The sequence below is a fragment of the Chroicocephalus ridibundus genome, chromosome 2, assembly GCF_963924245.1.
Source record: "Chroicocephalus ridibundus chromosome 2, bChrRid1.1, whole genome shotgun sequence".
In the NCBI taxonomy this organism is placed as follows: domain Eukaryota; kingdom Metazoa; phylum Chordata; class Aves; order Charadriiformes; family Laridae; genus Chroicocephalus; species Chroicocephalus ridibundus.
The window spans coordinates 131,287,117-131,308,392 of NC_086285.1; the positions used below are offsets into that span (position 1 = coordinate 131,287,117).

Here is a 21,276-nt window from a genome sequence, read left to right on the forward strand (position 1 = left end):
GACACAGGCTCCAGGCAAAGGGCCCTGTGTCCGGGCAAGGGGAATGAAAAGCATTGGAGAATGCGGGCATCGATCCCGCTGCCTCTCACATGCTAAGCGAGCGCTCTACCACTTGAGCTAATTCCCCAACCCATGGCCTCTGCCTGAGGCCCTCTCCCCTGCCAGCCACCCACCCCTGGCCCAGCCTGCCCCACACCCGCACTCTGGGCCTTCCCATCGGACTGGCTCCCACACTCACACCCACCCACCCACCCACTCACTTGCCTGAGGGAGGTGCCCTCTGACAAAACCAGACCTCGGGGTCAATCCCTTGGGAGCCTGACGGCATCCCCACCACCCTGGGTGTTTGGCTGTCTGAGCTCACCCACAACTTGGAGCATGCCCAAACGGTGGCCTTGCATGAAAATGGTACAAGAAGCCTCAGCAGAGACCTGGCCCTCCTTTGCACAGGAGGCACTTTGTAGCTGAACCTCTTGCCCTTGGTGCCTGTCTGAGAACCACTGGGTCTGGGTCACAGCTCTGTCCGTGCCTGCCCACCGTTCCCCATTGATGCTGAGCTTGGCCATGACCTGTGGACTCAAGGAGCCTGCCTGAACTCCCACCTGCTTGAGCAGCACCACGGGATGGAGCTGCTTGTCCACTGGAGGGCTGCCACTGAAGGTTGTGCAGCCTTCCCCACTTGATCCCCAGCAGCCCTTTTGGTGGGCCTCAACTGCCCCATTCTGAGCTCACAAGTGCCTCCGCGGTGTGAACATTCCTGTTAAGAGACAAAGGCGGAACAGGGTGCGGTGCAGAGCCAAAAGGGCACTCCTTCGAGCCGGAGTTGAACCAGCGACCTAAGGATGGCCGTGCAAGGGAGCCTACAGTCCTCCGCTCTACCAGCTGAGCTATCGAAGGAAGCATGGAGCCCTGCCCAGTACCTCGCCCATCACACACTCATCCAACGCTTCTCCATGCAAAGCGGAGAACAATGCCTCTGCTCCAACATCCTCATTCAAATAGACTCGGCTCCAACATCATACCACCTTGCTCAACCATTTAGTCCACCAAGGCATCCAAACCCACAAACAGAAAAACTCCTCAAGCTCCTTCCACGGCATCCTCTACAGCTGGACTCTCCTCAGGGCCACAAAGAGGCTTACCCGTATCCTACTGCAACTTCTCTCGATTCCATTTCACTCTGCTCTCTTTTGCCCTCTGGTCAAGCGCCAGACAAAAGTACATTTCCTCTACTCAGGAAGGTCCTCCTGAGTGCTGGAAGGTCACGTGTAAGCCCTCTGAACCTCTCTTTCTCCAGGCTGAACAGGCCCAGTGTCCTCAGCCCATTCGCTCGTAGAAATACCCCCATTCCCTCAGCTTCCCCATAGCGCTCCACTGAATTTACTGCCTTTTTGTGATGAATTTCCTCTACGGTGGAGCTCAAATCTGGACAGAGTGCTCGAGATGATATTGGACTTGTGTCAAGCAAAGAGGGAGAAAATAAGGTCTCCTGTAAAACTCCTGGTGATCCTCTTGTTACACCCCGGGATGTTACACCCCAGTAGAATGTCCTACTCTTTGCAGACTGGGTGCACCGTGAGTTTCCACGGCCTCCAGAGGACACAGGCTCCAGGCAAAGGGCCCTGTGTCCGGGCAAGGGGAATGAAAAGCATTGGAGAATGCGGGCATCGATCCCGCTGCCTCTCACATGCTAAGCGAGCGCTCTACCACTTGAGCTAATTCCCCAACCCACGGCCTCTGCCTGAGGCCCTCTCCCCTGCCAGCCACCCACCCCTGGCCCAGCCTGCCCCACACCCGCACTCTGGGCCTTCCCATCGGACTGGCTCCCACACTCACACCCACCCACCCACTCACTTGCCTGAGGGAGGTGCCCTCTGACAAAACCAGACCTCGGGGTCAATCCCTTGGGAGCCTGACGGCATCCCCACCACCCTGGGTGTTTGGCTGTCTGAGCTCACCCACAACTTGGAGCATGCCCAAACGGTGGCCTTGCATGAAAATGGTACAAGAAGCCTCAGCAGAGACCTGGCCCTCCTTTGCACAGGAGGCACTTTGTAGCTGAACCTCTTGCCCTTGGTGCCTGTCTGAGAACCACTGGGTCTGGGTCACAGCTCTGTCCGTGCCTGCCCACCGTTCCCCATTGATGCTGAGCTTGGCCATGACCTGTGGACTCAAGGAGCCTGCCTGAACTCCCACCTGCTTGAGCAGCACCACGGGATGGAGCTGCTTGTCCACTGGAGGGCTGCCACTGAAGGTTGTGCAGCCTTCCCCACTTGATCCCCAGCAGCCCTTTTGGTGGGCCTCAACTGCCCCATTCTGAGCTCACAAGTGCCTCCGCGGTGTGAACATTCCTGTTAAGAGACAAAGGCGGAACAGGGTGCGGTGCAGAGCCAAAAGGGCACTCCTTCGAGCCGGAGTTGAACCAGCGACCTAAGGATGGCCGTGCAAGGGAGCCTACAGTCCTCCGCTCTACCAGCTGAGCTATCGAAGGAAGCGTGGAGCCCTGCCCAGTACCTCGCCCATCACACACTCATCCAACGCTTCTCCATGCAAAGCGGAGAACAATGCCTCTGCTCCAACATCCTCATTCAAATAGACTCGGCTCCAACATCATACCACCTTGCTCAACCATTTAGTCCACCAAGGCATCCAAACCCACAAACAGAAAAACTCCTCAAGCTCCTTCCACGGCATCCTCTACAGCTGGACTCTCCTCAGGGCCACAAAGAGGCTTACCCGTATCCTACTGCAGCTTCTCTCGATTCCATTTCACTCTGCTCTCTTTTGCCCTCTGGTCAAGCGCCAGACAAAAGTACATTTCCTCTACTCAGGAAGGTCCTCCTGAGTGCTGGAAGGTCACGTGTAAGCCCTCTGAACCTCTCTTTCTCCAGGCTGAACAGGCCCAGTGTCCTCAGCCCATTCGCTCGTAGAAATACCCCCATTCCCTCAGCTTCCCCATAGCGCTCCACTGAATTGACTGCCTTTTCGTGATGAATTTCCTCTACGGTGGAGCTCAAATCTGGACAGAGTGCTCGAGATGATATTGGACTTGTGTCAAGCAAAGAGGGAGAAAATAAGGTCTCCTGTAAAACTCCTGGTGATCCTCTTGTTACACCCCGGGATGTTACACCCCAGTAGAATGTCCTACTCTTTGCAGACTGGGTGCACCGTGAGTTTCCACGGCCTCCAGAGGACACAGGCTCCAGGCAAAGGGCCCTGTGTCCGGGCAAGGGGAATGAAAAGCATTGGAGAATGCGGGCATCGATCCCGCTGCCTCTCACATGCTAAGCGAGCGCTCTACCACTTGAGCTAATTCCCCAACCCACGGCCTCTGCCTGAGGCCCTCTCCCCTGCCAGCCACCCACCCCTGGCCCAGCCTGCCCCACACCCGCACTCTGGGCCTTCCCATCGGACTGGCTCCCACACTCACACCCACCCACCCACCCACTCACTTGCCTGAGGGAGGTGCCCTCTGACAAAACCAGACCTCGGGGTCAATCCCTTGGGAGCCTGACGGCATCCCCACCACCCTGGGTGTTTGGCTGTCTGAGCTCACCCACAACTTGGAGCATGCCCAAACGGTGGCCTTGCATGAAAATGGTACAAGAAGCCTCAGCAGAGACCTGGCCCTCCTTTGCACAGGAGGCACTTTGTAGCTGAACCTCTTGCCCTTGGTGCCTGTCTGAGAACCACTGGGTCTGGGTCACAGCTCTGTCCGTGCCTGCCCACCGTTCCCCATTGATGCTGAGCTTGGCCATGACCTGTGGACTCAAGGAGCCTGCCTGAACTCCCACCTGCTTGAGCAGCACCACGGGATGGAGCTGCTTGTCCACTGGAGGGCTGCCACTGAAGGTTGTGCAGCCTTCCCCACTTGATCCCCAGCAGCCCTTTTGGTGGGCCTCAACTGCCCCATTCTGAGCTCACAAGTGCCTCCGCGGTGTGAACATTCCTGTTAAGAGACAAAGGCGGAACAGGGTGCGGTGCAGAGCCAAAAGGGCACTCCTTCGAGCCGGAGTTGAACCAGCGACCTAAGGATGGCCGTGCAAGGGAGCCTACAGTCCTCCGCTCTACCAGCTGAGCTATCGAAGGAAGCATGGAGCCCTGCCCAGTACCTCGCCCATCACACGCTCATCCAACGCTTCTCCATGCAAAGCGGAGAACAATGCCTCTGCTCCAACATCCTCATTCAAATAGACTCGGCTCCAACATCATACCACCTTGCTCAACCATTTAGTCCACCAAGGCATCCAAACCCACAAACAGAAAAACTCCTCAAGCTCCTTCCACGGCATCCTCTACAGCTGGACTCTCCTCAGGGCCACAAAGAGGCTTACCCGTATCCTACTGCAGCTTCTCTCGATTCCATTTCACTCTGCTCTCTTTTGCCCTCTGGTCAAGCGCCAGACAAAAGTACATTTCCTCTACTCAGGAAGGTCCTCCTGAGTGCTGGAAGGTCACGTGTAAGCCCTCTGAACCTCTCTTTCTCCAGGCTGAACAGGCCCAGTGTCCTCAGCCCATTCGCTCGTAGAAATACCCCCATTCCCTCAGCTTCCCCATAGCGCTCCACTGAATTTACTGCCTTTTCGTGATGAATTTCCTCTACGGTGGAGCTCAAATCTGGACAGAGTGCTCGAAATGATATTGGACTTGTGTCAAGCAAAGAGGGAGAAAATAAGGTCTCCTGTAAAACTCCTGGTGATCCTCTTGTTACACCCCGGGATGTTACACCCCAGTAGAATGTCCTACTCTTTGCAGACTGGGTGCACCGTGAGTTTCCACGGCCTCCAGAGGACACAGGCTCCAGGCAAAGGGCCCTGTGTCCGGGCAAGGGGAATGAAAAGCATTGGAGAATGCGGGCATCGATCCCGCTGCCTCTCACATGCTAAGCGAGCGCTCTACCACTTGAGCTAATTCCCCAACCCACGGCCTCTGCCTGAGGCCCTCTCCCCTGCCAGCCACCCACCCCTGGCCCAGCCTGCCCCACACCCGCACTCTGGGCCTTCCCATCGGACTGGCTCCCACACTCACACACACCCACCCACTCACTTGCCTGAGGGAGGTGCCCTCTGACAAAACCAGACCTCGGGGTCAATCCCTTGGGAGCCTGATGGCATCCCCACCACCCTGGGTGTTTGGCTGTCTGAGCTCACCCACAACTTGGAGCATGCCCAAACGGTGGCCTTGCATGAAAATGGTACAAGAAGCCTCAGCAGAGACCTGGCCCTCCTTTGCACAGGAGGCACTTTGTAGCTGAACCTCTTGCCCTTGGTGCCTGTCTGAGAACCACTGGGTCTGGGTCACAGCTCTGTCCGTGCCTGCCCACCGTTCCCCATTGATGCTGAGCTTGGCCATGACCTGTGGACTCAAGGAGCCTGCCTGAACTCCCACCTGCTTGAGCAGCACCACGGGATGGAGCTGCTTGTCCACTGGAGGGCTGCCACTGAAGGTTGTGCAGCCTTCCCCACTTGATCCCCAGCAGCCCTTTTGGTGGGCCTCAACTGCCCCATTCTGAGCTCACAAGTGCCTCCGCGGTGTGAACATTCCTGTTAAGAGACAAAGGCGGAACAGGGTGCGGTGCAGAGCCAAAAGGGCACTCCTTCGAGCCGGAGTTGAACCAGCGACCTAAGGATGGCCGTGCAAGGGAGCCTACAGTCCTCCGCTCTACCAGCTGAGCTATCGAAGGAAGCATGGAGCCCTGCCCAGTACCTCGCCCATCACACGCTCATCCAACGCTTCTCCATGCAAAGCGGAGAACAATGCCTCTGCTCTAACATCCTCATTCAAATAGACTCGGCTCCAACATCATACCACCTTGCTCAACCATTTAGTCCACCAAGGCATCCAAACCCACAAACAGAAAAACTCCTCAAGCTCCTTCCACGGCATCCTCTACAGCTGGACTCTCCTCAGGGCCACAAAGAGGCTTACCCGTATCCTACTGCAACTTCTCTCGATTCCATTTCACTCTGCTCTCTTTTGCCCTCTGGTCAAGCGCCAGACAAAAGTACATTTCCTCTACTCAGGAAGGTCCTCCTGAGTGCTGGAAGGTCACGTGTAAGCCCTCTGAACCTCTCTTTCTCCAGGCTGAACAGGCCCAGTGTCCTCAGCCCATTCGCTCGTAGAAATACCCCCATTCCCTCAGCTTCCCCATAGCGCTCCACTGAATTGACTGCCTTTTCGTGATGAATTTCCTCTACGGTGGAGCTCAAATCTGGACAGAGTGCTCGAGATGATATTGGACTTGTGTCAAGCAAAGAGGGAGAAAATAAGGTCTCCTGTAAAACTCCTGGTGATCCTCTTGTTACACCCCGGGATGTTACACCCCAGTAGAATGTCCTACTCTTTGCAGACTGGGTGCACCGTGAGTTTCCACGGCCTCCAGAGGACACAGGCTCCAGGCAAAGGGCCCTGTGTCCGGGCAAGGGGAATGAAAAGCATTGGAGAATGCGGGCATCGATCCCGCTGCCTCTCACATGCTAAGCGAGCGCTGTACCACTTGAGCTAATTCCCCAACCCACGGCCTCTGCCTGAGGCCCTCTCCCCTGCCAGCCACCCACCCCTGGCCCAGCCTGCCCCACACCCGCACTCTGGGCCTTCCCATCGGACTGGCTCCCACACTCACACCCACCCACCCACTCACTTGCCTGAGGGAGGTGCCCTCTGACAAAACCAGACCTCGGGGTCAATCCCTTGGGAGCCTGACGGCATCCCCACCACCCTGGGTGTTTGGCTGTCTGAGCTCACCCACAACTTGGAGCATGCCCAAACGGTGGCCTTGCGTGAAAATGGTACAAGAAGCCTCAGCAGAGACCTGGCCCTCCTTTGCACAGGAGGCACTTTGTAGCTGAACCTCTTGCCCTTGGTGCCTGTCTGAGAACCACTGGGTCTGGGTCACAGCTCTGTCCGTGCCTGCCCACCGTTCCCCATTGATGCTGAGCTTGGCCATGACCTGTGGACTCAAGGAGCCTGCCTGAACTCCCACCTGCTTGAGCAGCACCACGGGATGGAGCTGCTTGTCCACTGGAGGGCTGCCACTGAAGGTTGTGCAGCCTTCCCCACTTGATCCCCAGCAGCCCTTTTGGTGGGCCTCAACTGCCCCATTCTGAGCTCACAAGTGCCTCCGCGGTGTGAACATTCCTGTTAAGAGACAAAGGCGGAACAGGGTGCGGTGCAGAGCCAAAAGGGCACTCCTTCGAGCCGGAGTTGAACCAGCGACCTAAGGATGGCCGTGCAAGGGAGCCTACAGTCCTCCGCTCTACCAGCTGAGCTATCGAAGGAAGCATGGAGCCCTGCCCAGTACCTCGCCCATCACACGCTCATCCAACGCTTCTCCATGCAAAGCGGAGAACAATGCCTCTGCTCTAACATCCTCATTCAAATAGACTCGGCTCCAACATCATACCACCTTGCTCAACCATTTAGTCCACCAAGGCATCCAAACCCACAAACAGAAAACCTCCTCAAGCTCCTTCCACGGCATCCTCTACAGCTGGACTCTCCTCAGGGCCACAAAGAGGCTTACCCGTATCCTACTGCAGCTTCTCTCGATTCCATTTCACTCTGCTCTCTTTTGCCCTCTGGTCAAGCGCCAGACAAAAGTACATTTCCTCTACTCAGGAAGGTCCTCCTGAGTGCTGGAAGGTCACGTGTAAGCCCTCTGAACCTCTCTTTCTCCAGGCTGAACAGGCCCAGTGTCCTCAGCCCATTCGCTCGTAGAAATACCCCCATTCCCTGAGCTTCCCCATAGCGCTCCACTGAATTGACTGCCTTTTCGTGATGAATTTCCTCTACGGTGGAGCTCAAATCTGGACAGAGTGCTCGAGATGATATTGGACTTGTGTCAAGCAAAGAGGGAGAAAATAAGGTCTCCTGTAAAACTCCTGGTGATCCTCTTGTTACACCCCGGGATGTTACACCCCAGTAGAATGTCCTACTCTTTGCAGACTGGGTGCACCGTGAGTTTCCACGGCCTCCAGAGGACACAGGCTCCAGGCAAAGGGCCCTGTGTCCGGGCAAGGGGAATGAAAAGCATTGGAGAATGCGGGCATCGATCCCGCTGCCTCTCACATGCTAAGCGAGCGCTCTACCACTTGAGCTAATTCCCCAACCCACGGCCTCTGCCTGAGGCCCTCTCCCCTGCCAGCCACCCACCCCTGGCCCAGCCTGCCCCACACCCGCACTCTGGGCCTTCCCATCGGACTGGCTCCCACACTCACACCCACCCACCCACCCACTCACTTGCCTGAGGGAGGTGCCCTCTGACAAAACCAGACCTCGGGGTCAATCCCTTGGGAGCCTGACGGCATCCCCACCACCCTGGGTGTTTGGCTGTCTGAGCTCACCCACAACTTGGAGCATGCCCAAACGGTGGCCTTGCATGAAAATGGTACAAGAAGCCTCAGCAGAGACCTGGCCCTCCTTTGCACAGGAGGCACTTTGTAGCTGAACCTCTTGCCCTTGGTGCCTGTCTGAGAACCACTGGGTCTGGGTCACAGCTCTGTCCGTGCCTGCCCACCGTTCCCCATTGATGCTGAGCTTGGCCATGACCTGTGGACTCAAGGAGCCTGCCTGAACTCCCACCTGCTTGAGCAGCACCACGGGATGGAGCTGCTTGTCCACTGGAGGGCTGCCACTGAAGGTTGTGCAGCCTTCCCCACTTGATCCCCAGCAGCCCTTTTGGTGGGCCTCAACTGCCCCATTCTGAGCTCACAAGTGCCTCCGCGGTGTGAACATTCCTGTTAAGAGACAAAGGCGGAACAGGGTGCGGTGCAGAGCCAAAAGGGCACTCCTTCGAGCCGGAGTTGAACCAGCGACCTAAGGATGGCCGTGCAAGGGAGCCTACAGTCCTCCGCTCTACCAGCTGAGCTATCGAAGGAAGCATGGAGCCCTGCCCAGTACCTCGCCCATCACACACTCATCCAACGCTTCTCCATGCAAAGCGGAGAACAATGCCTCTGCTCCAACATCCTCATTCAAATAGACTCGGCTCCAACATCATACCACCTTGCTCAACCATTTAGTCCACCAAGGCATCCAAACCCACAAACAGAAAAACTCCTCAAGCTCCTTCCACGGCATCCTCTACAGCTGGACTCTCCTCAGGGCCACAAAGAGGCTTACCCGTATCCTACTGCAACTTCTCTCGATTCCATTTCACTCTGCTCTCTTTTGCCCTCTGGTCAAGCGCCAGACAAAAGTACATTTCCTCTACTCAGGAAGGTCCTCCTGAGTGCTGGAAGGTCACGTGTAAGCCCTCTGAACCTCTCTTTCTCCAGGCTGAACAGGCCCAGTGTCCTCAGCCCATTCGCTCGTAGAAATACCCCCATTCCCTCAGCTTCCCCATAGCGCTCCACTGAATTGACTGCCTTTTCGTGATGAATTTCCTCTACGGTGGAGCTCAAATCTGGACAGAGTGCTCGAGATGATATTGGACTTGTGTCAAGCAAAGAGGGAGAAAATAAGGTCTCCTGTAAAACTCCTGGTGATGCTCTTGTTACACCCCGGGATGTTACACCCCAGTAGAATGTCCTACTCTTTGCAGACTGGGTGCACCGTGAGTTTCCACGGCCTCCAGAGGACACAGGCTCCAGGCAAAGGGCCCTGTGTCCGGGCAAGGGGAATGAAAAGCATTGGAGAATGCGGGCATCGATCCCGCTGCCTCTCACATGCTAAGCGAGCGCTCTACCACTTGAGCTAATTCCCCAACCCACGGCCTCTGCCTGAGGCCCTCTCCCCTGCCAGCCACCCACCCCTGGCCCAGCCTGCCCCACACCCGCACTCTGGGCCTTCCCATCGGACTGGCTCCCACACTCACACCCACCCACCCACTCACTTGCCTGAGGGAGGTGCCCTCTGACAAAACCAGACCTCGGGGTCAATCCCTTGGGAGCCTGACGGCATCCCCACCACCCTGGGTGTTTGGCTGTCTGAGCTCACCCACAACTTGGAGCATGCCCAAACGGTGGCCTTGCATGAAAATGGTACAAGAAGCCTCAGCAGAGACCTGGCCCTCCTTTGCACAGGAGGCACTTTGTAGCTGAACCTCTTGCCCTTGGTGCCTGTCTGAGAACCACTGGATCTGGGTCACAGCTCTGTCCGTGCCTGCCCACCGTTCCCCATTGATGCTGAGCTTGGCCATGACCTGTGGACTCAAGGAGCCTGCCTGAACTCCCACCTGCTTGAGCAGCACCACGGGATGGAGCTGCTTGTCCACTGGAGGGCTGCCACTGAAGGTTGTGCAGCCTTCCCCACTTGATCCCCAGCAGCCCTTTTGGTGGGCCTCAACTGCCCCATTCTGAGCTCACAAGTGCCTCCGCGGTGTGAACATTCCTGTTAAGAGACAAAGGCGGAACAGGGTGCGGTGCAGAGCCAAAAGGGCACTCCTTCGAGCCGGAGTTGAACCAGCGACCTAAGGATGGCCGTGCAAGGGAGCCTACAGTCCTCCGCTCTACCAGCTGAGCTATCGAAGGAAGCATGGAGCCCTGCCCAGTACCTCGCCCATCACACACTCATCCAACGCTTCTCCATGCAAAGCGGAGAACAATGCCTCTGCTCCAACATCCTCATTCAAATAGACTCGGCTCCAACATCATACCACCTTGCTCAACCATTTAGTCCACCAAGGCATCCAAACCCACAAACAGAAAAACTCCTCAAGCTCCTTCCACGGCATCCTCTACAGCTGGACTCTCCTCAGGGCCACAAAGAGGCTTACCCGTATCCTACTGCAGCTTCTCTCGATTCCATTTCACTCTGCTCTCTTTTGCCCTCTGGTCAAGCGCCAGACAAAAGTACATTTCCTCTACTCAGGAAGGTCCTCCTGAGTGCTGGAAGGTCACGTGTAAGCCCTCTGAACCTCTCTTTCTCCAGGCTGAACAGGCCCAGTGTCCTCAGCCCATTCGCTCGTAGAAATACCCCCATTCCCTGAGCTTCCCCATAGCGCTCCACTGAATTGACTGCCTTTTCGTGATGAATTTCCTCTACGGTGGAGCTCAAATCTGGACAGAGTGCTCGAGATGATATTGGACTTGTGTCAAGCAAAGAGGGAGAAAATAAGGTCTCCTGTAAAACTCCTGGTGATCCTCTTGTTACACCCCGGGATGTTACACCCCAGTAGAATGTCCTACTCTTTGCAGACTGGGTGCACCGTGAGTTTCCACGGCCTCCAGAGGACACAGGCTCCAGGCAAAGGGCCCTGTGTCCGGGCAAGGGGAATGAAAAGCATTGGAGAATGCGGGCATCGATCCCGCTGCCTCTCACATGCTAAGCGAGCGCTCTACCACTTGAGCTAATTCCCCAACCCACGGCCTCTGCCTGAGGCCCTCTCCCCTGCCAGCCACCCACCCCTGGCCCAGCCTGCCCCACACCCGCACTCTGGGCCTTCCCATCGGACTGGCTCCCACACTCACACCCACCCACCCACTCACTTGCCTGAGGGAGGTGCCCTCTGACAAAACCAGACCTCGGGGTCAATCCCTTGGGAGCCTGACGGCATCCCCACCACCCTGGGTGTTTGGCTGTCTGAGCTCACCCACAACTTGGAGCATGCCCAAACGGTGGCCTTGCATGAAAATGGTACAAGAAGCCTCAGCAGAGACCTGGCCCTCCTTTGCACAGGAGGCACTTTGTAGCTGAACCTCTTGCCCTTGGTGCCTGTCTGAGAACCACTGGATCTGGGTCACAGCTCTGTCCGTGCCTGCCCACCGTTCCCCATTGATGCTGAGCTTGGCCATGACCTGTGGACTCAAGGAGCCTGCCTGAACTCCCACCTGCTTGAGCAGCACCACGGGATGGAGCTGCTTGTCCACTGGAGGGCTGCCACTGAAGGTTGTGCAGCCTTCCCCACTTGATCCCCAGCAGCCCTTTTGGTGGGCCTCAACTGCCCCATTCTGAGCTCACAAGTGCCTCCGCGGTGTGAACATTCCTGTTAAGAGACAAAGGCGGAACAGGGTGCGGTGCAGAGCCAAAAGGGCACTCCTTCGAGCCGGAGTTGAACCAGCGACCTAAGGATGGCCGTGCAAGGGAGCCTACAGTCCTCCGCTCTACCAGCTGAGCTATCGAAGGAAGCATGGAGCCCTGCCCAGTACCTCGCCCATCACACGCTCATCCAACGCTTCTCCATGCAAAGCGGAGAACAATGCCTCTGCTCCAACATCCTCATTCAAATAGACTCGGCTCCAACATCATACCACCTTGCTCAACCATTTAGTCCACCAAGGCATCCAAACCCACAAACAGAAAAACTCCTCAAGCTCCTTCCACGGCATCCTCTACAGCTGGACTCTCCTCAGGGCCACAAAGAGGCTTACCCGTATCCTACTGCAACTTCTCTCGATTCCATTTCACTCTGCTCTCTTTTGCCCTCTGGTCAAGCGCCAGACAAAAGTACATTTCCTCTACTCAGGAAGGTCCTCCTGAGTGCTGGAAGGTCACGTGTAAGCCCTCTGAACCTCTCTTTCTCCAGGCTGAACAGGCCCAGTGTCCTCAGCCCATTCGCTCGTAGAAATACCCCCATTCCCTGAGCTTCCCCATAGCGCTCCACTGAATTTACTGCCTTTTCGTGATGAATTTCCTCTACGGTGGAGCTCAAATCTGGACAGAGTGCTCGAGATGATATTGGACTTGTGTCAAGCAAAGAGGGAGAAAATAAGGTCTCCTGTAAAACTCCTGGTGATCCTCTTGTTACACCCCGGGATGTTACACCCCAGTAGAATGTCCTACTCTTTGCAGACTGGGTGCACCGTGAGTTTCCACGGCCTCCAGAGGACACAGGCTCCAGGCAAAGGGCCCTGTGTCCGGGCAAGGGGAATGAAAAGCATTGGAGAATGCGGGCATCGATCCCGCTGCCTCTCACATGCTAAGCGAGCGCTCTACCACTTGAGCTAATTCCCCAGCCCACGGCCTCTGCCTGAGGCCCTCTCCCCTGCCAGCCACCCACCCCTGGCCCAGCCTGCCCCACACCCGCACTCTGGGCCTTCCCATCGGACTGGCTCCCACACTCACACCCACCCACCCACTCACTTGCCTGAGGGAGGTGCCCTCTGACAAAACCAGACCTCGGGGTCAATCCCTTGGGAGCCTGACGGCATCCCCACCACCCTGGGTGTTTGGCTGTCTGAGCTCACCCACAACTTGGAGCATGCCCAAACGGTGGCCTTGCATGAAAATGGTACAAGAAGCCTCAGCAGAGACCTGGCCCTCCTTTGCACAGGAGGCACTTTGTAGCTGAACCTCTTGCCCTTGTTCCTGTCTGAGAACCACTGGATCTGGGTCACAGCTCTGTCCGTGCCTGCCCACCGTTCCCCATTGATGCTGAGCTTGGCCATGACCTGTGGACTCAAGGAGCCTGCCTGAACTCCCACCTGCTTGAGCAGCACCACGGGATGGAGCTGCTTGTCCACTGGAGGGCTGCCACTGAAGGTTGTGCAGCCTTCCCCACTTGATCCCCAGCAGCCCTTTTGGTGGGCCTCAACTGCCCCATTCTGAGCTCACAAGTGCCTCCGCGGTGTGAACATTCCTGTTAAGAGACAAAGGCGGAACAGGGTGCGGTGCAGAGCCAAAAGGGCACTCCTTCGAGCCGGAGTTGAACCAGCGACCTAAGGATGGCCGTGCAAGGGAGCCTACAGTCCTCCGCTCTACCAGCTGAGCTATCGAAGGAAGCATGGAGCCCTGCCCAGTACCTCGCCCATCACACGCTCATCCAACGCTTCTCCATGCAAAGCGGAGAACAATGCCTCTGCTCCAACATCCTCATTCAAATAGACTCGGCTCCAACATCATACCACCTTGCTCAACCATTTAGTCCACCAAGGCATCCAAACCCACAAACAGAAAAACTCCTCAAGCTCCTTCCACGGCATCCTCTACAGCTGGACTCTCCTCAGGGCCACAAAGAGGCTTACCCGTATCCTACTGCAGCTTCTCTCGATTCCATTTCACTCTGCTCTCTTTTGCCCTCTGGTCAGGCGCCAGACAAAAGTACATTTCCTCTACTCAGGAAGGTCCTCCTGAGTGCTGGAAGGTCACGTGTAAGCCCTCTGAACCTCTCTTTCTCCAGGCTGAACAGGCCCAGTGTCCTCAGCCCATTCGCTCGTAGAAATACCCCCATTCCCTCAGCTTCCCCATAGCGCTCCACTGAATTTACTGCCTTTTCGTGATGAATTTCCTCTACGGTGGAGCTCAAATCTGGACAGAGTGCTCGAGATGATATTGGACTTGTGTCAAGCAAAGAGGGAGAAAATAAGGTCTCCTGTAAAACTCCTGGTGATGCTCTTGTTACACCCCGGGATGTTACACCCCAGTAGAATGTCCTACTCTTTGCAGACTGGGTACACCGTGAGTTTCCACGGCCTCCAGAGGACACAGGCTCCAGGCAAAGGGCCCTGTGTCCGGGCAAGGGGAATGAAAAGCATTGGAGAATGCGGGCATCGATCCCGCTGCCTCTCACATGCTAAGCGAGCGCTCTACCACTTGAGCTAATTCCCCAACCCACGGCCTCTGCCTGAGGCCCTCTCCCCTGCCAGCCACCCACCCCTGGCCCAGCCTGCCCCACACCCGCACTCTGGGCCTTCCCATCGGACTGGCTCCCACACTCACACCCACCCACCCACTCACTTGCCTGAGGGAGGTGCCCTCTGACAAAACCAGACCTCGGGGTCAATCCCTTGGGAGCCTGACGGCATCCCCACCACCCTGGGTGTTTGGCTGTCTGAGCTCACCCACAACTTGGAGCATGCCCAAACGGTGGCCTTGCATGAAAATGGTACAAGAAGCCTCAGCAGAGACCTGGCCCTCCTTTGCACAGGAGGCACTTTGTAGCTGAACCTCTTGCCCTTGGTGCCTGTCTGAGAACCACTGGATCTGGGTCACAGCTCTGTCCGTGCCTGCCCACCGTTCCCCATTGATGCTGAGCTTGGCCATGACCTGTGGACTCAAGGAGCCTGCCTGAACTCCCACCTGCTTGAGCAGCACCACGGGATGGAGCTGCTTGTCCACTGGAGGGCTGCCACTGAAGCTTGTGCAGCCTTCCCCACTTGATCCCCAGCAGCCCTTTTGGTGGGCCTCAACTGCCCCATTCTGAGCTCACAAGTGCCTCCGCGGTGTGAACATTCCTGTTAAGAGACAAAGGCGGAACAGGGTGCGGTGCAGAGCCAAAAGGGCACTCCTTCGAGCCGGAGTTGAACCAGCGACCTAAGGATGGCCGTGCAAGGGAGCCTACAGTCCTCCGCTCTACCAGCTGAGCTATCGAAGGAAGCATGGAGCCCTGCCCAGTACCTCGCCCATCACACACTCATCCAACGCTTCTCCATGCAAAGCGGAGAACAATGCCTCTGCTCCAACATCCTCATTCAAATAGACTCGGCTCCAACATCATACCACCTTGCTCAACCATTTAGTCCACCAAGGCATCCAAACCCACAAACAGAAAAACTCCTCAAGCTCCTTCCACGGCATCCTCTACAGCTGGACTCTCCTCAGGGCCACAAAGAGGCTTACCCGTATCCTACTGCAACTTCTCTCGATTCCATTTCACTCTGCTCTCTTTTGCCCTCTGGTCAAGCGCCAGACAAAAGTACATTTCCTCTACTCAGGAAGGTCCTCCTGAGTGCTGGAAGGTCACGTGTAAGCCCTCTGAACCTCTCTTTCTCCAGGCTGAACAGGCCCAGTGTCCTCAGCCCATTCGCTCGTAGAAATACCCCCATTCCCTGAGCTTCCCCATAGCGCTCCACTGAATTTACTGCCTTTTCGTGATGAATTTCCTCTACGGTGGAGCTCAAATCTGGACAGAGTGCTCGAGATGATATTGGACTTGTGTCAAGCAAAGAGGGAGAAAATAAGGTCTCCTGTAAAACTCCTGGTGATGCTCTTGTTACACCCCGGGATGTCACAGCCCAGTAGAATGTCCTACTCTTTGCAGACTGGGTACACCGTGAGTTTCCACGGCCTCCAGAGGACACAGGCTCCAGGCAAAGGGCCCTGTGTCCGGGCAAGGGGAATGAAAAGCATTGGAGAATGCGGGCATCGATCCCGCTGCCTCTCACATGCTAAGCGAGCGCTCTACCACTTGAGCTAATTCCCCAACCCACGGCCTCTGCCTGAGGCCCTCTCCCCTGCCAGCCACCCACCCCTGGCCCAGCCTGCCCCACACCCGCACTCTGGGCCTTCCCATCGGACTGGCTCCCACACTCACACCCACCCACCCACTCACTTGCCTGAGGGAGGTGCCCTCTGACAAAACCAGACCTCGGGGTCAATCCCTTGGGAGCCTGACGGCATCCCCACCACCCTGGGTGTTTGGCTGTCTGAGCTCACCCACAACTTGGAGCATGCCCAAACGGTGGCCTTGCATGAAAATGGTACAAGAAGCCTCAGCAGAGACCTGGCCCTCCTTTGCACAGGAGGCACTTTGTAGCTGAACCTCTTGCCCTTGGTGCCTGTCTGAGAACCACTGGATCTGGGTCACAGCTCTGTCCGTGCCTGCCCACCGTTCCCCATTGATGCTGAGCTTGGCCATGACCTGTGGACTCAAGGAGCCTGCCTGAACTCCCACCTGCTTGAGCAGCACCACGGGATGGAGCTGCTTGTCCACTGGAGGGCTGCCACTGAAGCTTGTGCAGCCTTCCCCACTTGATCCCCAGCAGCCCTTTTGGTGGGCCTCAACTGCCCCATTCTGAGCTCACAAGTGCCTCCGCGGTGTGAACATTCCTGTTAAGAGACAAAGGCGGAACAGGGTGCGGTGCAGAGCCAAAAGGGCACTCCTTCGAGCCGGAGTTGAACCAGCGACCTAAGGATGGCCGTGCAAGGGAGCCTACAGTCCTCCGCTCTACCAGCTGAGCTATCGAAGGAAGCATGGAGCCCTGCCCAGTACCTCGCCCATCACACACTCATCCAACGCTTCTCCATGCAAAGCGGAGAACAATGCCTCTGCTCCAACATCCTCATTCAAATAGACTCGGCTCCAACATCATACCACCTTGCTCAACCATTTAGTCCACCAAGGCATCCAAACCCACAAACAGAAAAACTCCTCAAGCTCCTTCCACGGCATCCTCTACAGCTGGACTCTCCTCAGGGCCACAAAGAGGCTTACCCGTATCCTACTGCAACTTCTCTCGATTCCATTTCACTCTGCTCTCTTTTGCCCTCTGGTCAAGCGCCAGACAAAAGTACATTTCCTCTACTCAGGAAGGTCCTCCTGAGTGCTGGAAGGTCACGTGTAAGCCCTCTGAACCTCTCTTTCTCCAGGCTGAACAGGCCCAGTGTCCTCAGCCCATTCGCTCGTAGAAATACCCCCATTCCCTGAGCTTCCCCATAGCGCTCCACTGAATTTACTGCCTTTTCGTGATGAATTTCCTCTACGGTGGAGCTCAAATCTGGACAGAGTGCTCGAGATGATATTGGACTTGTGTCAAGCAAAGAGGGAGAAAATAAGGTCTCCTGTAAAACTCCTGGTGATGCTCTTGTTACACCCCGGGATGTTACACCCCAGTAGAATGTCCTACTCTTTGCAGACTGGGTACACCGTGAGTTTCCACGGCCTCCAGAGGACACAGGCTCCAGGCAAAGGGCCCTGTGTCCGGGCAAGGGGAATGAAAAGCATTGGAGAATGCGGGCATCGATCCCGCTGCCTCTCACATGCTAAGCGAGCGCTCTACCACTTGAGCTAATTCCCCAACCCACGGCCTCTGCCTGAGGCCCTCTCCCCTGCCAGCCACCCACCCCTGGCCCAGCCTGCCCCACACCCGCACTCTGGGCCTTCCCATCGGACTGGCTCCCACACTCACACCCACCCACCCACTCACTTGCCTGAGGGAGGTGCCCTCTGACAAAACCAGACCTCGGGGTCAATCCCTTGGGAGCCTGACGGCATCCCCACCACCCTGGGTGTTTGGCTGTCTGAGCTCACCCACAACTTGGAGCATGCCCAAACGGTGGCCTTGCATGAAAATGGTACAAGAAGCCTCAGCAGAGACCTGGCCCTCCTTTGCACAGGAGGCACTTTGTAGCTGAACCTCTTGCCCTTGGTGCCTGTCTGAGAACCACTGGATCTGGGTCACAGCTCTGTCCGTGCCTGCCCACCGTTCCCCATTGATGCTGAGCTTGGCCATGACCTGTGGACTCAAGGAGCCTGCCTGAACTCCCACCTGCTTGAGCAGCACCACGGGATGGAGCTGCTTGTCCACTGGAGGGCTGCCACTGAAGCTTGTGCAGCCTTCCCCACTTGATCCCCAGCAGCCCTTTTGGTGGGCCTCAACTGCCCCATTCTGAGCTCACAAGTGCCTCCGCGGTGTGAACATTCCTGTTAAGAGACAAAGGCGGAACAGGGTGCGGTGCAGAGCCAAAAGGGCACTCCTTCGAGCCGGAGTTGAACCAGCGACCTAAGGATGGCCGTGCAAGGGAGCCTACAGTCCTCCGCTCTACCAGCTGAGCTATCGAAGGAAGCATGGAGCCCTGCCCAGTACCTCGCCCATCACACACTCATCCAACGCTTCTCCATGCAAAGCGGAGAACAATGCCTCTGCTCCAACATCCTCATTCAAATAGACTCGGCTCCAACATCATACCACCTTGCTCAACCATTTAGTCCACCAAGGCATCCAAACCCACAAACAGAAAAACTCCTCAAGCTCCTTCCACGGCATCCTCTACAGCTGGACTCTCCTCAGGGCCACAAAGAGGCTTACCCGTATCCTACTGCAGCTTCTCTCGATTCCATTTCACTCTGCTCTCTTTTGCCCTCTGGTCAGGCGCCAGACAAAAGTACATTTCCTCTACTCAGGAAGGTCCTCCTGAGTGCTGGAAGGTCACGTGTAAGCCCTCTGAACCTCTCTTTCTCCAGGCTGAACAGGCCCAGTGTCCTCAGCCCATTCGCTCGTAGAAATACCCCCATTCCCTCAGCTTCCCCATAGCGCTCCACTGAATTTACTGCCTTTTCGTGATGAATTTCCTCTACGGTGGAGCTCAAATCTGGACAGAGTGCTCGAGATGATATTGGACTTGTGTCAAGCAAAGAGGGAGAAAATAAGGTCTCCTGTAAAACTCCTGGTGATGCTCTTGTTACACCCCGGGATGTTACACCCCAGTAGAATGTCCTACTCTTTGCAGACTGGGTACACCGTGAGTTTCCACGGCCTCCAGAGGACACAGGCTCCAGGCAAAGGGCCCTGTGTCCGGGCAAGGGGAATGAAAAGCATTGGAGAATGCGGGCATCGATCCCGCTGCCTCTCACATGCTAAGCGAGCGCTCTACCACTTGAGCTAATTCCCCAACCCACGGCCTCTGCCTGAGGCCCTCTCCCCTGCCAGCCACCCACCCCTGGCCCAGCCTGCCCCACACCCGCACTCTGGGCCTTCCCATCGGACTGGCTCCCACACTCACACCCACCCACCCACTCACTTGCCTGAGGGAGGTGCCCTCTGACAAAACCAGACCTCGGGGTCAATCCCTTGGGAGCCTGACGGCATCCCCACCACCCTGGGTGTTTGGCTGTCTGAGCTCACCCACAACTTGGAGCATGCCCAAACGGTGGCCTTGCATGAAAATGGTACAAGAAGCCTCAGCAGAGACCTGGCCCTCCTTTGCACAGGAGGCACTTTGTAGCTGAACCTCTTGCCCTTGGTGCCTGTCTGAGAACCACTGGATCTGGGTCACAGCTCTGTCCGTGCCTGCCCACCGTTCCCCATTGATGCTGAGCTTGGCCATGACCTGTGGACTCAAGGAGCCTGCCTGAACTCCCACCTGCTTGAGCAGCACCACGGGATGGAGGGCTGCCACTGGAGGGCTGCCACTGAAGCTTGTGCAGCCTTCCCCACTTGATCCCCAGCAGCCCTTTTGGTGGGCCTCAACTGCCCCATTCTGAGCTCACAAGTGCCTCCGCGGTGTGAACATTCCTGTTAAGAGACAAAGGCGGAACAGGGTGCGGTGCAGAGCCAAAAGGGCACTCCTTCGAGCCGGAGTTGAACCAGCGACCTAAGGATGGCCGTGCAAGGGAGCCTACAGTCCTCCGCTCTACCAGCTGAGCTATCGAAGGAAGCATGGAGCCCTGCCCAGTACCTCGCCCATCACACACTCATCCAACGCTTCTCCATGCAAAGCGGAGAACAATGCCTCTGCTCCAACATCCTCATTCAAATAGACTCGGCTCCAACATCATACCACCTTGCTCAACCATTTAGTCCACCAAGGCATCCAAACCCACAAACAGAAAAACTCCTCAAGCTCCTTCCACGGCATCCTCTACAGCTGGACTCTCCTCAGGGCCACAAAGAGGCTTACCCGTATCCTACTGCAACTTCTCTCGATTCCATTTCACTCTGCTCTCTTTTGCCCTCTGGTCAAGCGCCAGACAAAAGTACATTTCCTCTACTCAGGAAGGTCCTCCTGAGTGCTGGAAGGTCACGTGTAAGCCCTCTGAACCTCTCTTTCTCCAGGCTGAACAGGCCCAGTGTCCTCAGCCCATTCGCTCGTAGAAATACCCCCATTCCCTGAGCTTCCCCATAGCGCTCCACTGAATTTACTGCCTTTTCGTGATGAATTTCCTCTACGGTGGAGCTCAAATCTGGACAGAGTGCTCGAGATGATATTGGACTTGTGTCAAGCAAAGAGGGAGAAAATAAGGTCTCCTGTAAAACTCCTGGTGATGCTCTTGTTACACCCCGGGATGTCACAGCCCAGTAGAATGTCCTACTCTTTGCAGACTGGGTACACCGTGAGTTTCCACGGCCTCCAGAGGACACAGGCTCCAGGCAAAGGGCCCTGTGTCCGGGCAAGGGGAATGAAAAGCATTGGAGAATGCGGGCATCGATCCCGCTGCCTCTCACATGCTAAGCGAGCGCTCTACCACTTGAGCTAATTCCCCAACCCACGGCCTCTGCCTGAGGCCCTCTCCCCTGCCAGCCACCCACCCCTGGCCCAGCCTGCCCCACACCCGCACTCTGGGCCTTCCCATCGGACTGGCTCCCACACTCACACCCACCCACCCACTCACTTGCCTGAGGGAGGTGCCCTCTGACAAAACCAGACCTCGGGGTCAATCCCTTGGGAGCCTGACGGCATCCCCACCACCCTGGGTGTTTGGCTGTCTGAGCTCACCCACAACTTGGAGCATGCCCAAACGGTGGCCTTGCATGAAAATGGTACAAGAAGCCTCAGCAGAGACCTGGCCCTCCTTTGCACAGGAGGCACTTTGTAGCTGAACCTCTTGCCCTTGGTGCCTGTCTGAGAACCACTGGATCTGGGTCACAGCTCTGTCCGTGCCTGCCCACCGTTCCCCATTGA

The 21,276-nt window shown here is 56.6% G+C and overlaps 1 protein-coding gene and 26 non-coding genes across 27 annotated transcripts in view; 1 reads left to right on the forward strand and 26 right to left on the reverse strand.

Annotated features, from left to right (window-relative positions):
* DNAJC5B (DnaJ heat shock protein family (Hsp40) member C5 beta) overlaps positions 1-21,276 on the forward strand; it is a 49,280-nt gene that overhangs the window by 6,958 nt on the left and 21,046 nt on the right. The gene's annotated exons all lie outside the window — the stretch shown is intronic.
* Positions 55-127, reverse strand: TRNAA-AGC (transfer RNA alanine (anticodon AGC)). Its single transcript has one exon. It is a non-coding gene; the product is annotated as a tRNA-Ala (tRNA).
* On the reverse strand, positions 809-897 carry TRNAY-GUA (transfer RNA tyrosine (anticodon GUA)). The gene is given in 2 exon segments: positions 809-844; positions 861-897. It is a non-coding gene; the product is annotated as a tRNA-Tyr (tRNA).
* Positions 1,653-1,725, reverse strand: TRNAA-AGC (transfer RNA alanine (anticodon AGC)). Its single transcript has one exon. It is a non-coding gene; the product is annotated as a tRNA-Ala (tRNA).
* TRNAY-GUA (transfer RNA tyrosine (anticodon GUA)) lies at positions 2,403-2,491 on the reverse strand. The gene is given in 2 exon segments: positions 2,403-2,438; positions 2,455-2,491. It is a non-coding gene; the product is annotated as a tRNA-Tyr (tRNA).
* TRNAA-AGC (transfer RNA alanine (anticodon AGC)) lies at positions 3,247-3,319 on the reverse strand. Its single transcript has one exon. It is a non-coding gene; the product is annotated as a tRNA-Ala (tRNA).
* TRNAY-GUA (transfer RNA tyrosine (anticodon GUA)) lies at positions 4,001-4,089 on the reverse strand. The gene is given in 2 exon segments: positions 4,001-4,036; positions 4,053-4,089. It is a non-coding gene; the product is annotated as a tRNA-Tyr (tRNA).
* TRNAA-AGC (transfer RNA alanine (anticodon AGC)) lies at positions 4,845-4,917 on the reverse strand. Its single transcript has one exon. It is a non-coding gene; the product is annotated as a tRNA-Ala (tRNA).
* On the reverse strand, positions 5,595-5,683 carry TRNAY-GUA (transfer RNA tyrosine (anticodon GUA)). Its single transcript is given in 2 exon segments — positions 5,595-5,630; positions 5,647-5,683. It is a non-coding gene; the product is annotated as a tRNA-Tyr (tRNA).
* TRNAY-GUA (transfer RNA tyrosine (anticodon GUA)) lies at positions 7,189-7,277 on the reverse strand. Its single transcript is given in 2 exon segments — positions 7,189-7,224; positions 7,241-7,277. It is a non-coding gene; the product is annotated as a tRNA-Tyr (tRNA).
* TRNAA-AGC (transfer RNA alanine (anticodon AGC)) lies at positions 8,033-8,105 on the reverse strand. Its single transcript has one exon. It is a non-coding gene; the product is annotated as a tRNA-Ala (tRNA).
* Positions 8,787-8,875, reverse strand: TRNAY-GUA (transfer RNA tyrosine (anticodon GUA)). Its single transcript is given in 2 exon segments — positions 8,787-8,822; positions 8,839-8,875. It is a non-coding gene; the product is annotated as a tRNA-Tyr (tRNA).
* TRNAA-AGC (transfer RNA alanine (anticodon AGC)) lies at positions 9,631-9,703 on the reverse strand. Its single transcript has one exon. It is a non-coding gene; the product is annotated as a tRNA-Ala (tRNA).
* TRNAY-GUA (transfer RNA tyrosine (anticodon GUA)) lies at positions 10,381-10,469 on the reverse strand. Its single transcript is given in 2 exon segments — positions 10,381-10,416; positions 10,433-10,469. It is a non-coding gene; the product is annotated as a tRNA-Tyr (tRNA).
* TRNAA-AGC (transfer RNA alanine (anticodon AGC)) lies at positions 11,225-11,297 on the reverse strand. Its single transcript has one exon. It is a non-coding gene; the product is annotated as a tRNA-Ala (tRNA).
* On the reverse strand, positions 11,975-12,063 carry TRNAY-GUA (transfer RNA tyrosine (anticodon GUA)). The gene is given in 2 exon segments: positions 11,975-12,010; positions 12,027-12,063. It is a non-coding gene; the product is annotated as a tRNA-Tyr (tRNA).
* On the reverse strand, positions 12,819-12,891 carry TRNAA-AGC (transfer RNA alanine (anticodon AGC)). The gene has a single exon. It is a non-coding gene; the product is annotated as a tRNA-Ala (tRNA).
* On the reverse strand, positions 13,568-13,656 carry TRNAY-GUA (transfer RNA tyrosine (anticodon GUA)). Its single transcript is given in 2 exon segments — positions 13,568-13,603; positions 13,620-13,656. It is a non-coding gene; the product is annotated as a tRNA-Tyr (tRNA).
* Positions 14,412-14,484, reverse strand: TRNAA-AGC (transfer RNA alanine (anticodon AGC)). Its single transcript has one exon. It is a non-coding gene; the product is annotated as a tRNA-Ala (tRNA).
* Positions 15,162-15,250, reverse strand: TRNAY-GUA (transfer RNA tyrosine (anticodon GUA)). The gene is given in 2 exon segments: positions 15,162-15,197; positions 15,214-15,250. It is a non-coding gene; the product is annotated as a tRNA-Tyr (tRNA).
* On the reverse strand, positions 16,006-16,078 carry TRNAA-AGC (transfer RNA alanine (anticodon AGC)). The gene has a single exon. It is a non-coding gene; the product is annotated as a tRNA-Ala (tRNA).
* On the reverse strand, positions 16,756-16,844 carry TRNAY-GUA (transfer RNA tyrosine (anticodon GUA)). The gene is given in 2 exon segments: positions 16,756-16,791; positions 16,808-16,844. It is a non-coding gene; the product is annotated as a tRNA-Tyr (tRNA).
* TRNAA-AGC (transfer RNA alanine (anticodon AGC)) lies at positions 17,600-17,672 on the reverse strand. Its single transcript has one exon. It is a non-coding gene; the product is annotated as a tRNA-Ala (tRNA).
* TRNAY-GUA (transfer RNA tyrosine (anticodon GUA)) lies at positions 18,350-18,438 on the reverse strand. The gene is given in 2 exon segments: positions 18,350-18,385; positions 18,402-18,438. It is a non-coding gene; the product is annotated as a tRNA-Tyr (tRNA).
* Positions 19,194-19,266, reverse strand: TRNAA-AGC (transfer RNA alanine (anticodon AGC)). Its single transcript has one exon. It is a non-coding gene; the product is annotated as a tRNA-Ala (tRNA).
* On the reverse strand, positions 19,941-20,029 carry TRNAY-GUA (transfer RNA tyrosine (anticodon GUA)). Its single transcript is given in 2 exon segments — positions 19,941-19,976; positions 19,993-20,029. It is a non-coding gene; the product is annotated as a tRNA-Tyr (tRNA).
* Positions 20,785-20,857, reverse strand: TRNAA-AGC (transfer RNA alanine (anticodon AGC)). The gene has a single exon. It is a non-coding gene; the product is annotated as a tRNA-Ala (tRNA).